The sequence below is a fragment of the Phocoena phocoena genome, chromosome 3 (genome assembly GCF_963924675.1).
Source record: "Phocoena phocoena chromosome 3, mPhoPho1.1, whole genome shotgun sequence".
In the NCBI taxonomy this organism is placed as follows: Eukaryota; Metazoa; Chordata; class Mammalia; order Artiodactyla; family Phocoenidae; genus Phocoena; species Phocoena phocoena.
The window spans coordinates 14,982,483-15,004,980 of NC_089221.1; positions in this window are offsets into that span (position 1 = coordinate 14,982,483).

Consider the following 22,498-nt stretch of genomic DNA (forward strand, 5'->3'; position numbering starts at 1 on the left):
TTTTTCCAGTGATTAATGATATTGAATGTTCTTTCATGTGTTTGTTGGCAATCTGTATATCTTCTTTGGAGAAATGTCTGTTTAGGTCTTCTGCCCATTTTTGGATTGGGTTTTTTTTTTTTTTTTTTTGATATTGAGCTGCATGAGCTGCTTGTATATTTTGGAGATTAATCCTTTGTCAGTTGTTTCATTTACAAATATTTTCTCCCATTCTGAGGGTTGTCTTTTCATCTTGTTTATGGTTTCCTTTGCTGTGTAAAAGCTTTTAAGTTTCATTAGGTCCCATTTGTTTATTTTTGTTTTTATTTCCATTTCTCTAGGAGGTGGGTCAAAAAGAATCTTGCTGTGATTCATGTCATAGAGTGTCCTGCCTATGTTTTCCTCTAAGAGTTTTATGGTGTCTGGCCTTACATTTAGGTCTTTAATCCATTTTGAGCTTATTTTTGTGTATGGCATTAGGGAGTGTTCTAACTTCATACTTTTACATGTAACTGTCCAGTTTTCCCAGCACCACTTATTGAAGCAGCTGTCTTTTCTCCACTGTATATTCTTGCCTCCTTTATCAAAGATAAGGTGACCATATGTGCGTGGCTTTATCTCTGGGCTTTCTATCCTGCTCCATTGATCTATATTTCTGTTTTTTTTTTTTTTTTCCAGTATGTGGGCCTCTCATTGTTGTGGCCTCTCCCATTGTGGAGCACAGGCTCTGGATGTGCAGGCTCAGCGGTCATGGCTCAAGGGCCTAACCGCTCCGCGGCATGTGGGATCTTCCCGGACCGGGGTACGAACCCGTGTCCCCTGCACCAGCTGGTGGACTCTCAACCACTGTGCCACCAGGGAAACCCCTATATTTCTGTTTTTGTACCAGTACCATACTGTCTTGATTACTGTTGCTTTGTAGTACAGGCTGAAGTCAGGGAGCATGATTCCTCCAGCTCTGTTTTTCTTTCTCAAGATTCCTTTGGCTATTCGGGGTCTTTTGTGTTTCCATACAAATTGTGAAATTTTTTGTTCTAGTTCTGAGAAAAATGCCATTGGTAGTTTGATAGGGATTACATTGAATCTGTAGATTGCTTTGGATAGTATAGGTATTTTCACAATGTTGATTCTTCCCATCCAAGAACATGGTATATCTCTCCATCTATTTGTATCATCTTTAATTTCTTTCATCAATGTCTTATAATTTTCTGTATACAGGTCTTTTGTCTCCTTAGGTAGGTTATTCCTAGATATTTTATTCTTTTGGTTGCAATGGTAAATGGGAGTGTTTTCTTAATTTCACTTTCAGATTTTTCATCATTAGTGTATAGGAATGCAAGAGATTTCTGTACATTAATTTTGTGTCCTGCTACTTTACCAAATTCATTGATTAGCTCTAGTAGTTTTCTGGTAGCATCTTTAGGATTCTCTATTTATAGTATCATGTCATCTGCAAACAGTGACACCTCTACTTCTTTTCCGATTTGGATTCGTTTTTTTTCTTTTTCTTCTCTAATTGCTGTGGCTAAAACTTCCAAAACTATGTTGAATAATAGTGGTGAGAGTGGGCAACCTTGTCTTGTTCCTGATCTTAGTGGAAATGGTTTCAGTTTTTCACCATTGAGGACGATGTTGGCTTTGGGTTTGTCATATATGGCCTTTATTATGTTGGGGAAAGGTCCCTCTATGCCTACTTTCTGGAGGGTTTTTATTATAAATGGGTGTTGAATTTTGTCAAAAGTTTTCTCTGCATCTGTTGAGATGATCATATGTCTTGTCTCCTTCAATTTGTTCATATGGTGTATCACATTGATTGATTTGCGCAAATTGAAGAATCCTTGCATTCCTGGAATAAACCCCACTTGATCATGGTGTATGATCCATTTAATGTGCTGTTGGATTCTGTTTGCTAGTGTTTTGTTGAGGGTCTTGACATCTATGTTCATCAGTGATATTGGCCTGTAGTGTTCTTTCTCTGTGACATCTTTGGTTTTGGTATCAGGGTGATGGTGGCCTTGTAGAATGAGTTTGGAAGTGTTCCTCCCTCTGCTATATTTTGGAAGAGTTTGAGAAGGACCGGTGTTAGCTCTTCTCTAAATGTTTGATAGAATTCACCTGTGAAGCCATCTGGTCCTGGGCTTTTGTTTGTTGGAAGATTTTAAATCACAGTTTCAATTTCAGTGCTTGTGATTGGTCTGTTTATATTTTCTATTTCTTTCTGGTTCAGTCTCAGCATGTTGTGCATTTCTAAGAATTTGTCCATTTCTTCCAGGTTGTCCATTTTATTGGCATAGTGTTGCTTGTAGTTATCTCTCATGATCTTTTGTATTTCTGCAGTGTCAGGTGTTACTTCCCCTTTTTCATTTCTAATTCTATTGTTTTGAGTCTTCTCCCTTTTTTTCTTGATGAGTCTGGTTAATGGTTTATCAGTTTTGTTTATCTTCCCAAAGAACCAGCTTTTAGTTTTATTGATCTTTGCTATCATTTCCCTAATTTCTTTTTCATTTATTTCTGATCTGATCTTTATGATTTCTTTCCTTCTGCTGACTTTGGGATTTTTTTTGTTCTTCTTCCTCTAATTGCTTTAAGTGTAAAGTTAGGTTGTTTCTTTGAGATATTTCTTGTTTCTTAAAGTAGGATTGTGTTGCTATAAACTTCCCTCTTATAACTGCTTTTACTGCATCCCATAGATTTTGGGTCTTCGTGTTTTCGTTATCATTTGTTTCTAGGTTTTTTTTTTGATTTCCTCTTTGATTTCTTCAGTGACCTCTTGGTTATTAAGTAGTGTATTGTTTAGCCTCCATGTGTTTGTATTTTTAGCCTCCATGTGTTTGTATTTTTTACAGATTTTTTTCCTGTAATTGATATCTAGTCTCATAGCGTTGTGGTCGGAAAGGATACTTGATATGATTTCAATTTTCTTAAATTTACCAAGGCTTGATTTGTGACCCAAGTTATGATCTATCCTGGAGAATGTTCCATGAGCACTTGAGAAGAAAGTGTAATCTGATGTTTTTGGGTGGACTGTCCTATAAATATCAATTAAGTCCATCTTGTTTAATGTACCATTTAAAGCTTGTGTTTCCTTATTTATTTTCATTTTGGATGATCTGTCCATTGATGAAAGTGTGGTGTTAGAGTCCCCTACTATGATTGTGTTACTACTGTCAATTTCCCCTTTTATGGCTGTTACTATTTGCCTTATGTATTGAGGTGCTCCTATGTGGATGCATAAATATTTATAAATGTTATATCTTCTTCTTGGATTGATACCTGCATCTTTATGTAGTATCCTTCTTTTTCTCTTGTAATAGTCTTCGTTTTAAAGTCTATTTTGTCTGATATGAGAATTGCTACTCCAGATTTCTTTTGATTTCCATTTGCATGAAATATCTTTTTCCATCCTCTCACTTCTAGTCTGTTTGTGTCCCTAGGTCTGAAGTGGGTCTCTTTTAGACAGTATATATAAGGGTCATGTTTTTGTATCCATTCAGTGAGCCTGTTTCTTTTGGTGGGAGCATTTAATCCATTTACCTTTAAGGTAATTATCGATGTGTATGTTCCTATTACCATTTTCTTCATTGTTTTGCATTTGTTATTGTAGGTCTTTTCCTTCTCTTGTGTTTCCTACCTAGAGAAGTTCCTTTAGCATTTGTTGTAAAGCTGGTTTGGTGGTGTTAAATTCTCTTAGCTTTTGCTTTTCTGTAAAGGTTTTAATTTCTCCAAAAAATCTGAATGAGATCCTTGCTGGGTAGAGTAATCTTGGTTGCAGGTTTTTCTCCTTCATCACTTAAATATGTCCTGCCAGTCCCTTCTGGCTTGCAGAGTTTCTGCTGAAAGATCAGCTGTTAATGTTATGGGGATTCCCTTGTGTGTTATTTGTCTTTTTTCCCTTGCTGCTTTTAATATTTTTTCTTTGTATTTAATTTTTGATAGTTTGATTAATATGTGTCTTGGTGTGTTTCTCCTTGGATTTATCCTGTATGGGACTCTCTGTGCTTCCTGGACTTGATTATTTCCTTTCCCATATTAGGGAAGTTTTCAACTATAATCTTTTCAAATATTTTCTCAGTCCCTTTCTTTTTCTCTTCTTCTTCTGGAATCCCTATAATTTGAATGAAGTTGCATTTAATGTTGTCCCAGAGGTTTCTGAGACAGTCCTCAATTCTTTTCATTTTTTCTTTATTCTGCTCTGCAGTAGTTATTTCCACTCTTTTATCTTCCATGTCACTTATCTGTTCTTCTGCCTCAGTTATTCTGCTATTGATTACTTCTAGTGTAGTTTTCATTTCAATTATTGTATTGTTCATCTCTCTTTGTTTGCTCTTTAATTCTTCTAGGTCTTTGTTAAACATTTCTTGCATCTTCTCAATCTTTGCCTCCATTCTTCTTCCGAGGTCCTGGATCATCTTCACTATCATTATTCTGAATTCTTTTTCTGGAAGGTTGCCTACCTCCACTTCATTTAGTTGTTTTTCTGGGGTTTTATCTTGTTCTTTTCATCTTGTCTTTCTTTCTGTGAATGTGGTTTTTGTTCCACAGGCTGCAGGACTGTAGTTCTTCTTGCTTCTGCTGTCAGCTCTCTGGTGGATGAGGCTATCTAAGAGGATTATGCAATTTTCCTGATGGGAGGGACTAGTGGTCCGTATAGCTGACTGTTGCTCTGGTGGGCAGAGCTCAGTAAAACTTTAATCCGCTTGTCTGCTGATGGGTGCGGCTGGGTTCCCTCCCTGTTGCTTGTTTGGCCTGAGACAACTCAACACTGGAGCCTATGTGGGCTCTTTGGTGGGGCTAATGGCAGACTCTGGGAGGGCTCACACCAATGAGTACTTCCCAGAACTGCTGCCAGTGTCCTTGTCCCCATGGTGAGCCACAGCCCACCCTGCCTCTGCAGGAGACCCCCCAACACCAGCATATAGGTCTGGTTCAGTCTCCCCTGTGGTCACTGCTCCTTCCCCTGGGTCCCAATGCACACACTACTTTGTGTGTGCCCTCCAAGACTGGAGTCTCTGTTTCCCCCAGTTCTGTCAAAGTCCTGCAATCAAATCTCAGTAGGCTTCAAAGTCTGATTCTCTAGGAATTCCTCCTCCCATTGCCAGACCCCCAGGTTGGGAAGCCTGACGTGGGGCTCAGAACCTTCAGTCCAGTGGGTGGACTTCTGTGGTATAAGTGTTCTCCAGTCTGTGAGTCACCCACCCAGCAGTTATAGGATTGAATTTTACTGTGATTGTGCCCTTCTACCATCTCGTTGTGGCTTCTCCTTTGTCTTTGGATGTGAGGTATCTTTTTTGATGAGTTCCAGTGTCTTCCTCTTGATGATTGTTTAGCAGTTAGTTGTGATTCCAGTGCTCTTGCAAGAGGGAGTGAGTGCATGTCTTTCTACTCTGACATCTTGAACCAATTGGTCAAGGATGGTACCTCCAAATCTCAAGACAGCATGTTTGGACCTGGTTTGATTTCTTTGATGTGACCTAGAACAGAACATCAAAACTCTTATCTAATTATCTCATCTGCTTGTCATAAAGGCACTTTAAACTCCACATGTCCAAATCTCAATTGCTGGTCTTCCTCACCAAGTAAATTTCTGCTTCCCTACGTGTCCTTCCTATAACTCAATCACTATGCCAGTCAGAAATGTGGGTTATTTTTGACTCCTCCTTTTCTGTCATCTCTCTTCATACATTACTGAATTCCAACTGTGATAACATTTTGAAGCTAGTATAAAAGTATATAACTGAGAGGATTTATTTAGTCTAGATAATTGTATATGTCTTTCCTGAAGAAATAACTTTTGACCTGAAGTTGAAAGAATTAATTTCCTCCATTGAATGGAAGAATGGGAAGAAGGAAATTGTTTCTGGTGACGTGAACAGTAGCCTTGAGTAGCATAGATATTTGAGGAAAGAAGGGAACACCAGTGTGACTAAAGCAGAGGGAACAAGAGAAAGTATAATATGGGAAGAGGTGGAGAGGGAAGCAGGATCACATCATGAGAAGCATGGCATGTTAAAAATTCTGGTCTTAAATGCAACAGGGCACAAGTGAAGGGGTCTAAGCAGAGGGATGACCAGATTCAGTTAAAAATTTACAAGAACATGTTGGCTACTATGTGGACTAGGATGTAGGTGGAATATAAAAGGAGCTGTGGGAAGGCTACTTACAAACAGAATGCAGCCCTGTGATAAATGATGGTGGTTTGGATTAAGGTCCTGGCTATTGGGACAAGTGGATAGATTCAGGAGATATGAGTAGTCAAATTGACTAGCAATCAAAATTCTGCTTTATCTGGCACATTCACCTGGGCTTCGCACCACTTCCATTGTCTCATTCTCCTTCTAGATTGCCAGAGTTCCTGCTATTGCTCTTGCACACTGAATGTGTTTAACAGTGCACCTTGGTCTACACTTTGAGCCTCTCCCCAATGTATTCTCGATCTCCTTTCCCACTAGCTCCTGATATCTCTGCCAACTGCTTACATTATTTTTTTTTAAGATATTTTTTCTTGGACTCTGTAACTTTTAGTATTCTCCCTTACTCTCCTATTGTATCTTCCCCTCTTCTTTACATGTTTATAAGATGCTATTCATGACCTACATCAAAGTTCCTCTTTACCATAAAATTTTTCTGATTTTTTTGGGGGGTGAGTTATTGCCTCACTCAATTCTATTGGAAATGAAAAAAATCAGGGCAATCGGAGTTTAGAGGAAGAAAAGGTCATTTGGTTCTAAAAAAAAATCAGAATAATTTTATGGTAAAGATGAACTCTGATGTATGAATAGCATCTTGAATTGCATCTTGAATAGCATCTTATTCAAGCATTCGCTCTCAGGCCCATATTCAAGCATTCACACACAGACCCATATTCTACTCTTTCTCTATTATTTTCTGTATCTCAGAGAGCTGGACTTTGCCAGTATGTTTGCCAGTCTCCCTTGACAAATGGCTTCCCTCCATGTTAGGCCATTTGGAAGCACTGGAGGGAGATTAGAAATTGAGAGAAAATAGGAAGTCAGTTACAAATCCTAATAAGCTTGTCTGGATTGCTGACACTGGAGAAGAACTTACTGCTGCTCCAAGAGCTACTGAAGCACCATAATGCTGAATCTGGCATATCACATTCACAGAGAAGACAAATGGGACACCATAGCCATAATCTCAAGTATATGACAAAGACTTCTTCTTGGAAAGACCACTGTGGCCAACCCAGAGTTGACACAATGCCCAATCAATTATCCCAGACACCATCATCCAATCCATAGCACATAGATATTTCACTTTCTTAATATGGATACAAATTTTTTTTTTCAAAAATATTAAAATGGATTACCACTTTTCTTAAGACTCAACCCCTAGAATGTTACGTCTGTTGTATTAGGTTCACTGCCTGGAAGTAAACTTACTGAGTGCTTTTTCTTCAGTTCCAGTGTTGTACTTTCTTTGTATTCCTTCTGTATTCTCTCCCACAGCATCAGATTATGACTTCTTTGGAGTTCTAGCTTCCTCTAGGAAGCCCATCCTTCATGGTCTTAGACCTACCAGGCTTCTCTCACATAGGGTTATTTCTCACTAGGCAACTGAGCCAATGGGCTGTGGTAATATCATCATAGCATCTTAATGTCCTTCCAGACCTAGAGAGAGTAGTGGCCATTGTTAACTTTTGGTATGCCTCACCTTTCCCTGTAACGTGGTTTTGCCTGTAAGCATTTGCAATTAATAATTGTAATTAATTTTCTCAAGTCAAATTTCTTCTGTAAAGTTTCTTGCATCATCTCTATTTTCTTGACTACATTTTAACTGATAGAGTGATGTAGTAGGAAAAACTCTGTATTCAGGAAAGAAATAACTTTAAAAAATTTTTACTTTGCTGTTTACTAGCTATATTTTTGAGCAAATAATTTCACCTCTCTGAACCTTAGTGCTTTCTTTTTAAATATGGAATTGCCTATACCATGAAGTTAACACATGAGAATTAAATATGGTAATGGATATAAGAGTACTTCGTAAAGTGCCAGGTAGATTTAAGACTCTATACCCCTCATTTGACATTTTTGTTGTTTACCTTTTAGTGAATTTGTTTCCTATGTTTATAAACAGATTATCAACTTCATAAGGGCTCAGATCTTTTCTTGTATTCCTTTGTATAACCTCCAGTGACTTTTACATTATCGTTGCTCATTGTATAATAGTTGTTCAATAAATATATATTGATAATCTGTGTAAAACATATTGCGATATTTTCTAACAAGTACAGTTCTTATACTTTTAAAAAATCCCAAAGAAACCATGTTAATATGTAATATGTACATAGTAGATTTAAAAGTTTAAAACAATATCCCAAGGAATAGGTTTTACTTCAGCCACTTCTGTGAATTGAGACAGGACACAATGAGAGAAGAAAAGTTCTTTTGCCCATTGAAAAAGATATTTTTAGGTTACCCTTGAAAGGTTTTTTTTTTTTTTTTTCAGGATTTTGAAGTTATGAAAAGAAAAAAAACCCAGAATTCCTCCATTAATAGTTATAGCAGAAGACATTAGTAAAACACATTTGCCTTCCAAGGGAGTTTCTCAGGAGTGTCATGCCTCTTGGGGTTCCAGCTTTGTACAGATTTCCTAATTGTTGCAATTAAAAACAGAAAAAGGCAGTATCAGAAGAAACAGAAATAGAAAGCAAGAGCTATTGATGGTTGAGGCAGAAAGCATATACTTTAAGAATTGGACTTTGAGCAAATTCAGACAAATAAAATTGCATAATTGCATGCAGTCAGTATATTGGTTTAATAATTGCATGCAGTCAGTATATTGGTTTAATACAAGGAGGTGATTGGTATGAAGTAGCAAAGGATGTAGAAATAGACAAGAGGCAGAAAGCAGGCGGGCCCATCTCTTGGAGAAGTTCACACTGAGATGATGTTCTCTTTCTAGATGAAGACCATGACTTTTGGCTTTTCTCAAGAAGTCATTAACACCAGAACCATTCTGTAATTATTCTTACATATTATTTACAATTAAAAATAGCAGCATATCTTAAATGATGTGTACATAATACACTCAAAACTTTTCATTCAGTTCTCAATCATCTTACTGTGTCTACACAATTTCAGGTTAAACAGTCTATTAGGGAGGTGTTTTGATTAGGATCCTGGTGTGATAGAGCTAAGATTGCAAGCATTGTTCTCCAAAGACTGCTTACAGAAACACTGTTAAAGTTTATATTTTTGGCCATTTCAGTTGTGCGTGACTTCTTTAAATTTTGGAGTATGTGGTTTAGTGCCCATTTGTATGGTTTTTATTTGTCTACGTGGAAACATGTACATCCATAGATACTTTCCGCAAACTCTTTCCTGAGTTAATGGCATTTGTGCATTTGGTGGCTGGTAAGTCATGCCTTTAGGGGATGCATGTTCCTTCCTTAATGGTTACTTTTCTCCTCCTAACCAGAGAAATTCAACTGGGGATGAAGTGATAAAAAAATTAGTGGTATTTTACAATTTTCTAGTTTAATCCATGGTCAAGATCAACATGAGTTCCTAGAATTTGGGGGAAAATGAGTAGAATTTTAACTTTATCATCTTTACCACTAATGATTTAATAAAACCATTTTTCCTTTGTAGATAGGAGAAACCAATATTTATAACTCAAAGAGCTGACATAGCACTAGGTTTATTTTTAGATTTATCATAAACATAAGCAGCAGTGGTTACTGTTAAAAATAGGTTGGCTGAAGCTTGAAGTGTAATTAATTGAATGGCAAAATATATTATTTTTCACAATCCTGCGACTAAATGTATCTTATTGGGTATCAGTAAGATCATCAGTTTAAGACTTGCAAATTTGAAGTGATTCCTGGTTACTGTCAGGACTCTATTTCTTTTTTGATAAGTCTATCTGCCTAATCTTTATTTCCTAGCTAATGATTTTTTTCCCATTAGGTTCAAAAATCATTGCTTTACCCTTTTGGGAAGGGGATTATTCTTTTAAATATATTATAATAAACTACCATATTAACCTCTGCATAATAAAAATATATTAAAATATTACTTGGAACCATTATTTTGAATATGAATGTTAACTTAATTATGTAATGGTTAAAGCAGGAATTAGGAGGTAAATTTACTTTGGATTTGGCTATATTTCCAATACCATAAGCTCGAAGAGACTCTCTAACCCTGGTTTCCAGTTGAAAATAAAACAAAGAAACCCTGAATAACAAAAATTTCATAGTACCCGTTGCTTCACTTACTTGATATTAATTGGTTTGATTAATTTATTTTCACTTAAACAACTTTTTAATCATGCCGACTCAAAATACAGTTTTTGTTATAGTATAGCAACAGCCTCTTTCTCTGTTTATCCTACTTCAGACATGCACATATGTTATGTTATTTATCTTCTAATGGCCAAGTGGTACAATTTAAGACAGTTAAATCTTTTTCTTAATATTCTTTTGGCTGAATCTTCTAAAATCATTTGGGGACAGTCATTCTTGTTGGCTACAAGCTTCCCTGAAAATTTCATAGGGACTTTTAGCAAATTTAGAGCAGCTCTGGTTCTGACATTTCCTTGCTCCAAAGTCTTTAAAGGTTTCATGTTGCTATGGAAATGACACATAAATTTCTCAGTTAGGAATGCATGACCATTGTCTGAAAGGAAGACCTCATTCAAAGTTTGCTGCCCTCTCTCCCCAAATTCCCATGCTCCAGGCCAATGAGAGGACTCCACTTTTCCCAAACACACTTCCTCCACTCCCTTAACACAACTTTCTTCAAGTAGTTTTACTTAAGTTTCATGGCTCACCCTCAAATTCAAATTCTTCTTGCAAGATTTTTCTGATCTCCGAAATTAGATGTAATTATATTCACCTTTGAATTCTAATAATGTGTTGGTTAAATTGTTGGGGATCCTTATTATGCCTGGAATTAAGAGCTATTTATGTAACATCTTCAGGATAGGGATTGTGTCTTTCTCATCCTGGTATTCCTTTTGTATCTATCGCAGTCCTTTGTACGTAATAAATGGGAAGATCCTAAACGCTGAATGTCAGGATATGCAGAGGCCAGTTTCACTCTGTAACTGTGCTATAGATAGATGTTGTGGGCAAAGAGGGCAGGGTAACTATTTTTGCTTAGAGTAGTGTGGAGGTCACACAAAAGATAGGAACTTTGAGGAAGAACATGAGCAAGGAGCATGCATTTTGCCACAAGGAGCAAAGAAGGCTATTTTCCTGGTAGAGATAATAAAATATACAGATGAAGTTATAAATGGAAAGGGAGCTGAAGCCCAGATTTTAGCTGAAGCCCAGATTTTGTGAGAATATGTGGATTATGGGAGGTGAGATCGAAATGTCAATTTGGGGTCAACTGTGAAGGGCTGTATATGGTGCATCAGATTTGGAATTCAACTTGAAGGCAACAAGGAGAGGGAAGTGTGAAAAGTGGGTATGTGATGGCATCAAATTTGTTTTTTGGAGAGATGGGAATTCTGGCAGCAGTGTGGCAGGGAAACCAGTGACTGTGGCACTGGGTCTTCTACCAGAATCTACAGTTGACAATTTCCATTCAATCTACATTGCTTGGTAACACAAAATTTCATAGTACCTAATTAAATTAACACCTGTAAACACGTGGAAGGATACTCCTATTGACTATTAGATTTTAGAAAAGTTCAAACAATGGCAAAGCATACCATCTGAGTGTAGTGTATATAGTTTAAAACATTACATTTAATATATAATTTTATATTTCTGAAATAAAGAAGTACCTTTATTTGTATACAAGCTCTGTATTTTAAAAAAGAATATGGACTTTTAATGCTCATAAACAGGGATATGTACCTTCTGAAAGTCTGGGAAGGAAATTTTAGGTGAGGAGGCTTTGTTGAGATCACTTACAGAGTCTCCAGGCTGCAAGCAGAAGCAGGTTCTCTATTTCTCAATCAACTTCCTCATCTCCACTAGGTTAGTTCAAAATGCTGTTTAGATAAGGTGAATTTTTGCTTACATTCTCTGACTCTGCTGCCTTAAGTTGCCATCAACCTCGGATACTACTTCTCCTTTCTTCTGTCAACACTCATTGTTTTTCAACTTTCCAGTTCTTAAAATATATGGATCACATACATTTCTGGTTGAAAAGAATGTGCGTTTGTTTTGCCCTTGAAAAGTGATATAGTTATTCATTTTTTATGATTCATAACTTCCTTCAGCCAAGGATGCCCCTAAGAATTGCTTGACAGATCAGTTATCTGAACTAGTTTTTTTTTTTTTTTTTTTTGCAGTACGTGGGCCTCTCACTGTTGTGGCCTCTCCCGTTGCGGAGCACAGGCTCCAGACCCGCAGGCTCAGTGTCCATGACTCACGGGCCCAACCGCTCCGCGGCACGTGAGATCCTCCCGGACCGGGGCACAAACCCGTGTCCCCTGCATCGGCAGGTGGACTCTCAACCACTGCGCCACCAGGGAAGCCCTGAACTAGTTTTTATTCCAGTAAAAATGGGTTTCAATGTTTGCTGCCATGGGGGAGACTGCACTGGTGCTAAAACACAGAACAGGGCACCTGTCTTAAGTGTGAGCTGGAGGGGACAGAGATGGGCCCTGAGCCAATGCAAGGTGCCTTTATGATCTCCAAGTCCTTCTTCATACCAACTACTAGCTGAACTGTCTTTAAGTTCCTCTGACTACTTACTTATAAAATGCGTCAGTTCATGTTAATAGTGCGGGGTTTTGCTCCAGGTTATAACTAGGACTCTAATAAATGTCTCATCTAGAGGTTAGGGAACCCAACTTAAGTCTGATTAATAGAGAAGAGGAAAGAATCCATCTCAAAGATGGGCTAAGATAGAAAGTGATGCCATTTTGTTGCCTTCTCTTTGGGAACATTTTTATTTATAGCCATACCTTCCAGTGAAAGTTTGTCCTGTCTGAACATCTACATCGCTGCCAAGCAAATGAGATTTGGATACAGCTCCAAGCCTTTAGTTTCTATTTTTGTAACAAAATCTGTCCATAGCTGCCTGTTTATATTACATTCATCCTATCTGGGCTTGACAAATGCTGTATATTAGGATAAAAAAAGAGAGATAAGGAGTAGGGATAGGAAGAATGAAGTATGTCTACAAATTCTATGACTCTGAAGAATTTCTGAGGATGTAAGTTTAAAAGACCAGAAAAGTTTTCAGAACTCCAGAATGGTGTGCTCAAGTGAATTTCTTTTCATATGATTTTAAAGGTCTACTTTTCTTAAGTAATGCTCAGTTTTCATTAAAATGTAAATCAGTAGATTTCTATATGCAGGGGATTATTTCATGTGACTTTTATTAACTTCAAATTTCATAAGAACTTTAAACAGTTCAGTTTTATGATCATGTCCAAATTTTACTTGTTTATTAAGTAGTGGGAGCTTTGATCTGTGGGAATTTGTGATTTGGGGGATATAAAAAGTTAATTATTATATAGTCATAATAACTGTGCTTTTTTGGCTGTGCAGTAATCCTTTAGAGTATAAGTAAATGTCAAATGACAGCAATGGAAAAAGAATTTGTTGGGTGGCAATTTTTTAAAAAATTTATTTATTTATGTATGTATTTATTTATTTATGTATGTATTTATTTATATTTTTGGCTGCGTTGGATCTTCGTTGCTACGTGGGGCTTTCTCTAGTTCCGGAGAGCGGGGCCTACTTACTCTTCTTTGCGGTGCGTGGGTTTCTCATTGTGGTGACTTCGCTTGTTGTGGAGCACGAGCTGTAGGCTCACAGGCTTCAGTAGTTGTGGCATGCAGGCTCAGTAGTTGTGGTGCACAGGCTTAGTTGCTCTGCGGCATGTGGGATCTTCTGGGGCCAGAGATTGAACCTGTGTCTCCTGCATTGGCAGGCGGGTTCTTAACCATTGCGCCACCAGGGAAGTCCTTAGGTGGCAATTTTTACTGTGAAAGAAAATACATTCTCCTTGCCATGGACAATTCAGTTATTACTGTGCTGAGTGTTCTGGCATATTAAACTAGTAAGTTGGCAAGTCCTGAGTCAATAATTTTTATGATTTTTGTTTCTGATTAATTTATTTTCTTGCATTAGTCAAGATAAACTGCATATGTGCATGTGTGTGTGTGTTCACACACACAGACACACACACACACACACTGCCTGTACCAATAAATCCCAAGCAAATAAACCAAATAAATATGTGGCAAACTTTATTGACTAGAGCCCAGGATATAATGCCAAAATGTAGTTTCTAGGAACCAGTAGCTAGGAAACTGAGACTGTCTATTCTTGTCCTGAAACTTATATAACCATAGTCTCTTACATGGTCACCAGATGTGAATTTCCAATCTTTTCTTTGACATTTTATACTAAATGACTGTAATAAACTTCTAACTGGTCCAGGTGTCTTCTATAGACTAAATGTTTTTGTTTATTTCAAATTAATATGTTGAAACCTAATCCCCAAGGTGTTATTAAGAGGTGGGACCTTTGGGAGGTGATTAGGTCATGAGGGTGGAGCCCTCATGAATGGGATTCATACCCTTTTATTGGGTTAGCCAAAACGTTCGTTCGGGTTTTTCTGTAAAATGTTATGGAAAAACCCAAACGAACTTTTTGACCAACCCAATAAAAGAAGCCTCTGAGAGCTCCCTTGCCCTTTCCACCATATGAGGGCTCAGTGATAAAGGCACTGTCTATGAACCAGGAAGTGGCCCCTCACTAGACACCAATCTGCCAGAGCCTTGATCTTGGACTTCCCAACTTCCAGAACTGTGAGAAATAAACTTGGTGTTTAGAAACCTCCCAGTCTATGGTATTCTGTTATACCAAGCCAAACAGTCTAAGGCAGTACTTTAAATTCTATTCTTCCAAACCATACTCCAGTTACTTTCTAAAAGCACAGCTTGGTTAAGGTGAATCTCCGTGAAGCACTTCAATGTTTCTGCATCCACCCCAGTTTTATTGAGATATTATTGACATATAACCTATGTAAGTTTAAGGTACACAACATGATTTTATACACATATACACTGTGAAATGATGATTACAATAGGGTTAGTTAACACTGTTCCATCCCCTCACATATTTGTATTTACCTTTCTTTTTCTTACCGTTTTTGTGATAGTACTCGAGATCTACTCTCTTAACAACTTTGAAGTATGTAATACAGTATTGTTAATTATAGTCACCATGGTGTACACTAGAGCCCCAGAACTTACACACCTTACAGTTGGATATTTTTACCCTTTGACCAACATCTCCTCATTTCCCCCACTCCCCAGCCCTTGGCAACGACCGTTCTACTTCTGCTTCACCATTCTATTTCTATGAGTTCAGCTTTTTTAGATTCCACCTATAAGTGATATCACACAATATTTATCTTTGTCTGATTTATTTCACTTAGCATAATGCCTTCAAGGTCCATTCATGCTGTTGCAAAAGGCAGAATTTTCTTCTTTTTTTATGGCTGAATAATATTCCATTGTATATATACCTTATCTTTTTTATTCTTTCATCTGCTGTTGGATACTTAGGCATTTTCCGTGTCTTGGCTTTTGTGAATCATGCTTCCATGAACATGTAGGTGCCAGTATTTCTTTGAGGCAGTGATTTTATTTCCTTCAGATATATATCCAAAAGTGGGATTGCTGGTTCATTTTCTAGTTCTGTTTTAAATTTTTTGAGGAATCTTCATAGTGTTCTCCATAGGGGCTGCACCAATTTACATTCCCACCAATAGTAGCTTCCTTTTCTCCACAGCTTCACCAATACTTGCCTGTTATCTTTTTGATAATAGCTATTCTGAGAGGTGTGAGGAGGTGTCTCATTTTGGTTTTGATTTGCATTTCCCTGATGATTAGTGATGTTGCCCATCTTTTCATGTACTTGGTTATTTGTATGTCTTCTTTGGGAAAATATCTATGCAGTTGCTCTGCCCGTTTAAAAATCCGATTCTTTCTTTTTCTGCTATTAAGTTGTATAAGTCCCTTATATGTTTTGGATATTAACCCCTTATCAGATATACAGTTTACAAATATTTTGTCCTATTCTGTATGTTGCCTTTTCATTGTCCTGATTGTTTCTTTTGCTGTGAAGAAGTTTTTAGTTTGAAATAACTTATGTTTATTTCTTGTTCATATATTATGAATTATTGTGTGGTGGTTTCTATAAAGATGGCCACCAAGAATTTCTTCATTTGTGGTACACATTTGTCACTCTTCATGTCAAGAGGTAGGGTTGGGGCTTCCCTGGTGGCACAGTGGTTGAGAGTCCGCCTGCCGATGCAGGGGACAGGGGTTCATGCCCCGGTCCGGGAAGATCCCACATGCCGCGGAGCAGCTGGGCCCGTGAGCCATGGCCACTGAGCCTGCGCTCCCAGAGCCTGTGCTCCACAATGGGAGAGGTCACAACAGTGAGAGGCCCGCGTACCGAAAAAAAAAACCAAAAAAAGAGGTAGGGTTTATTTGTCCTCTCTTTGATTCTGTGCTCATTTTGATTGGCTTTGACTATTAGGATGCAGCAGAAGAGAAGTTCTCAGGATGCAAGAGGTTCATAACCTTTTACTTCCTGCTTCTTGGAACCCAGCTACGATACTGTGAGAAACCAATGCCACTGGAGAACTAAGGCCCTCTGATTGACAGTTCTGGCTGACCTCCTGGGCAAGAGTCAGGCAATTTTCCAGCATGTGAAGGAGCTGGACAAGTCGAGATCAGACTCAGACAAGTGCGGCCCCAGTAGTGACCACAGGGAGGAGAATTCACCAGTCATCTCACAGAATCATGAGAAATTATAAAGTGGGAGCTTTCATATTATATGCACCAAAGAGCCTTTGAGTCCATTTTTCAGCACTGAGCACTGCTCTATGTAGTACACCTGCTTAGTGACACTGGTACAGTTACTTAACTGCCCTCAGCTCTCGTTTCATGATTTGTAAAATAGGGGGGAAACCCTACTGATTTCATATGGTTGTGGTTCAATGAGACAATGATGGAGAGTTCTTTATTCAGCAACTGGCATGTGGTAGGTAATCAATTTAAAGTTATTTGAGTAAATATAATATTAATCTTTGCTAAACTGTAAAGAAATGTCCAGTGAGAAAGAAAATAATCAACCTCAGTTGTAATCAGAAAATGCAAAATCATGGGATAGAATACATCTCAATTCTATACTTTATTGCCATGAAAGTAGACTTACATTTTGTTATTGCATTTTTCGTTTCTTCAGCCTGCCTCCTCTTCATCTTTGCATTCATATCAACATATTTTCTTCTATGAATTCCCACTCCAGTTTTACATAACACATCTATTCTTGTATCTTAGTGAGAACACTGAGAAGATAGTCTCTTATTAATTTTTTAGCTTGCAATAACTTTTTTCAGATGTATTCTCTTTTTCCATTGGGTGTGGAATTATTCACAGACCTCATAATAATTGTCTTATTTATTAATTCAACAAACAATTTAGTTTAAATTTACATTCACAATTGTAAAAACTAACCAGGTTAGCACAGGAAGAAATCTTAGAGACCATTTAGACCACAGTTCTCACTTTATAGATTGGTAAATTGCGACTCAGGGTTCAATGACTGACCTAAACTCACAAAGGTATTTGGTACCAGAACTTGGATAAAAATGTAGGTCTTTCATTTGCCAAAGTCTAATTGTAAATGTTAAGTATCATGGCAAGAGGGAGAACAGTAAAGAATATGGCACTTTCAATATTTTAGACTAAATATGAACCTAGGCTTTTACTGGAGATAAACATCTCCATGACATTTAAAAAAATGTATTTATTTACTTTCTTCTCTTGTGGAATTAACTGCCAATCTATCTTTTTTGAAGGGATATAGTGGGCAGTTTCTTACTGTTTTTCCTACAACTGTTTTTTCTCTTTTAATTCCACCCTTGCTTTGCTTTGAAAGCCATGCCATTAATAGAAGGTATGGGTTCTAGTTTTAAGAGAGAATCATCATGGGCCAGTAGAAAGAATTGGAAATCTAGGTGTTTAGGAAGCCAGTTTTTAATCAAATGGGAATCTCAAAACACATTTGAACTTAAAGACGTCTGAATTTTCTGTCTCATTGATTGAATTTTAAGAAGTTTGATGAATTGAAAATAGAATACATATAGTTCACTAGATTAAGGTAGAACTATCTTGATTTGTTGTCAGAGATGATTTCTCTTTCACTGAAGTTGTTTTTATCTGTAGAAAATTTACACAGGAAAGAAAGTAGCATCATTTGAGCTAGCCTGCAAATTAACACCTGTATCTCTCAGGGTGCTTGATGCAACTAACAATTTCCATTCTAGCTAGTTAAAGCAGACAGGGATTTATTAGAGGGTGTAGGACTGCTTACGTAATTTGCAGGAGTGCCAGATAACCAAACTTGTATGTTACAACAGGACATGAGCCTCTTCCAGTAGGAACCCACTTCTGAGGCTGTGATTGCTTCATGGCTCTCAGGAAACTAAAGACTGAACCTTAAAATACCCCTGCTGCTACTGCTGCAGAGGACCACAGGTGAGCCTAAGGCTCAGAGTGCTGAATCCATCTTCCAAGTCTCCGTGGTTGTATCTGCTAGTAGATATTGGTTCACATGCAGAATCCTCACTTCCGGGGAGGCTGTGAAATCCTCCAGGTTCTGATTTATATAGGGAGGCATGCCGTAAGGAGATTGGGATGGAGTTGACCTCAGCAACGCTGCTGAAACTTTAGACAATAATCTACATGTTTTATCTAGAAAGGAGAATGGGTCCTAGGCATCCCCTTTATCCTTCTCTATGACTATGTTAGCATGGACAGGTTTATTAGAACCTGAGAAACTAAGAAAATATACTTTGTATAAAATATACTTGAATGAGAATAGGAGAAAAATCTTCTAAATTCCATTATGTAACTTGGTTTATATTCAGCAAATTCTACTTCAGCTCTAGAGGGAGTATTAAGAGAGATTAGAAGACGGGCAGTCCTTACTTTGCATAGCTCCAATGTGCATAAATTTCAGTTACCATAATCTAGTTGAGTAGTACAATATAGTTCAAATTTCAGTTACTATGGTACATTAACTGTGTGTAATTGCATAAAGTATAAGCTTACTGCTAACTCTGTAATCCACAAATCACTAGTAGATAACAGATGTGAATCATGATTAGTGACCAATCATATCACTTTTAAAGCCTACTGGAAATTGGCTACTGTGCATCAGTTATTTGGTTCACATACCAAGAGCAAAGTATGTAATTGTGTTGCCTCCTTCAGTGATAAACCTACATGACATTTTACAAAAGCAGGTAGGGGGAAGAGGAAATTGACCAACATAGATAAACATCCAGGGGAGAAACAAAAAGTGATGACGCTGAGAGTGAAATTTGCATGAAAGCAAGTGGAGATATAGAAGGACTAGCTGACCATGGAAACCTTGACACTCCCACCATTTGAGAGGCTCTAGATGTGCAGCCAGAGGAACTTGGTGATGGAGAACTTACCGACATGGATGAGGAAAGTGGCCGTGACGAAAAGGATGAAGATGTCTCAGAGGAAGTGACGAAAAACTGGCAAAAAACTTCACATTAGAGGAACTTTGGTGATATCTCACAACATAAAAACGTAAAGGAAAAAATGTTGAAAGCTAATCCAAACTTAGAAAGGTGTATGACAATTCACCAAGGCATAGAAATGACGATCATGCCATATTGTGAATTGCACGATGAGGAAAAGCAAAGGAGGTTCAAACTGCCCTTGAGAAATTTTTGTTTTGGTTGTAAAGAAATAAAATATTTTAATTCTCCTTATTTTTCATGCTTCCAATTAGAGTGCATTAAATAAATATCAGTTTTATTATTTTTCATTTTCATGTATATTTATAACCAACAGAAATTTTAAAATATGTTGCCAAAACTTTTTAAAGGTCATGGAAAGTTGTAATTTTTCCCACTGATTATGGACAGTATCAATTATTTATATGGTCCAAACTACCATGAAGAAAGAGGATTATCTACCTAAAATGCGGGCAAGCAAACATCCCATATTTCCATCTTGAGAGACAGCGCTTTCTGGCTATGAGAGGTAAGATGTTTACCTTACAGTTTAAGACTAATCTTAAAAGTCATGGAGTCACTGCTTGTCCATAGAGCATTTGAATACAAATTAGATAAAAGAAAATTTCCCTCAACAATGATATCTACAACAAAAATGGTATCCCTTTAGGTATAGCACTGCAGTGCATTGTACTGCATGGTGATATAAGGGTGGCCTGGGCTGGTTTCAGGGACTCTCAGTCCAGGCTATGAAGATAACAACACATGTAGCTGGATCACAGGAGCTGAGGAGAGAGCTATCACTACCAAAGAGCAGGCAGGAAAAGCTTCAAGGTGAACATGGGTGTCAATCAGGGTCATGAAGGTTAAAAGCTAGGGCTGGAATTAGCAGGAGGCAAGTAGGTACAAATTATGAAAATGCAGTGTCAGATCCCGTCTTCATTTAAATGTCTGATATTTTGTTCATCATGAAATTTTTTTGCATTAATTTTTATTTTAAAAAATATTGCCATAAAATGTTATTTAGTTTGATTACTGATTTTTTTTTTTTTGGTACCTTCCCTTAAATTTTGTGCTCTGGTGAGAGCTCACTGTATTCATCACCATAGAATTTTGTGAGACAATTTTATACCTGCCAATTGCTGATTTCCTATAAAAAACAAGGGAAATAGCATGGCCAGGATTTCAGGTACTGGAAGAAGAGAAGAATTCTCGTTGTTTTTCCTAATGTTCTTTTTTGCTATGAATTTACAATACAGGCAGTGTTTATAGTTCAGTTTTTGCCATAAGCGGCAGGAAGCTGTAATAGTCTCTGAATATCTGTCAGAATTTGAGCATTTGACTCTAATTTTATGACAAGCTAAATGAGACTTTTGTTGTGTTTAGAAATTCAGAAATATCTTGACACTCAAGTAGAGTTGCTGGACTTAGCAAATGAAAACATGAGATGCCCAGTTAAATTTGAATTTTAATAAATAACAGATACTTTCTTAGTATAAGCATACTCCATAAAATATTTATGATAGACTTATCCTAAAAAATTCATTATTTATGTGAAATTCAAAATTAACTGAGTGTTCTGTATTTTATCTGATAACCCTATACCCCATGCAATTGCAATGCTTTAGGGAAGGTTTATTCCCATCTTTTATCTTATCTGTTATTTTGCAATGTACAGCCCTCAACACATTAATGAAAGTCACATATTAATGCTTTGAATGAAGTGATTTTGCAAACAGTACATTTTTTAATATGTTTACTCTTTGAAGAAAATAACTTCTTTTAATCAGGCATGCTCCTCTTTTTCTGTCCTTTTAATGTTGTAATTTTCTTTCCTCCTTTGGACTTTTAGCTTATCAAAATTAGGCTAATAGGGGTCAGCCTTTGTCTTTTCATCTTATTTCTTTGACAGGCAAGAACTGAAAGGCGAGCAACATGAGACCAAAATATGAATCCAGGCATCCAGATTGCAGCTCAGTATTGCTTATTCCCTTGTGCATGATGCCTTAAAGTACTTAATTTCAAGCAACTTTCCTTTCCTATTCCATATGATACTGACCCCACTGTGTATTTTGAATTATGGCAGGTTATCTACCATCTATTTTTCTATCTATCTATCTATCTATCAACTATCAATCAACTATCTCTATCTCTAGCCAGTCATCAATCATATTTCATATTTGTAGTATGATTAATTGGATGGCTAAAAGCTAATTCAGCATTCAGTGACAGAGTTAGGAAAATTGCCTCATGTTAATCATAGTAATTTACACTTTCCGTTTAGCTTAAGGAAATCTTATTACACTATATTTTTCACTCTTCATGTTGCTTTGGAAGTAGGTTGCTTATTTCCTTTGCTTTCAAATTTTCCTAATCCTGTCTTAATGCCAGAGCTGACACAAGGCATGGTGATGAATTTGGGGAAGCCGGTCTCGGTGTCATCCCTGATCTGATGGGTCCTCTTGTCTCAAATTGCCAGGTACCTTTCTCGCCTGGCAGGAAACTCGTGCCATTTCTAGTGCACCTAGGTTTGTTCTTGCTATTTAAGTACAGAACATTGGAAATAACCAATCCTTTTCTCTGATATTTGTCATGGGGAGAAAATCCACTCTTGTCCTGCTCCCAGTGGATTTATTTCATAGCCTGGATTTCATATTCTTAGGGCTAATGAAGTCACTGGTTAGATTTGTTGGGCTGGGAACTTGTCTAGCAGGGGTAGGAGTAGGTGCATAATGTTTAACCCCCCCTGGACCCATCAAGAGTATTGACAACATGCCAGGCACGTTGTCATGCTAAGTGCTAAGGATACAGTCATGAATCCTTTGGTTTTAAAGAGTGTATTATTGTAGGAGAGATAAACATACACAAATAATTTGATTCTGATGTGATTTAACGCTGGTGTGCAACACAGAGAATTATTTGAACTAAACTAGGGGTCAAAGGTCATTGTTTTCAAGCGAGGCAGGAAAGAAGTTAGTGGCAGCACAAGTCAGCAGTGCGGTTCCAGGTTC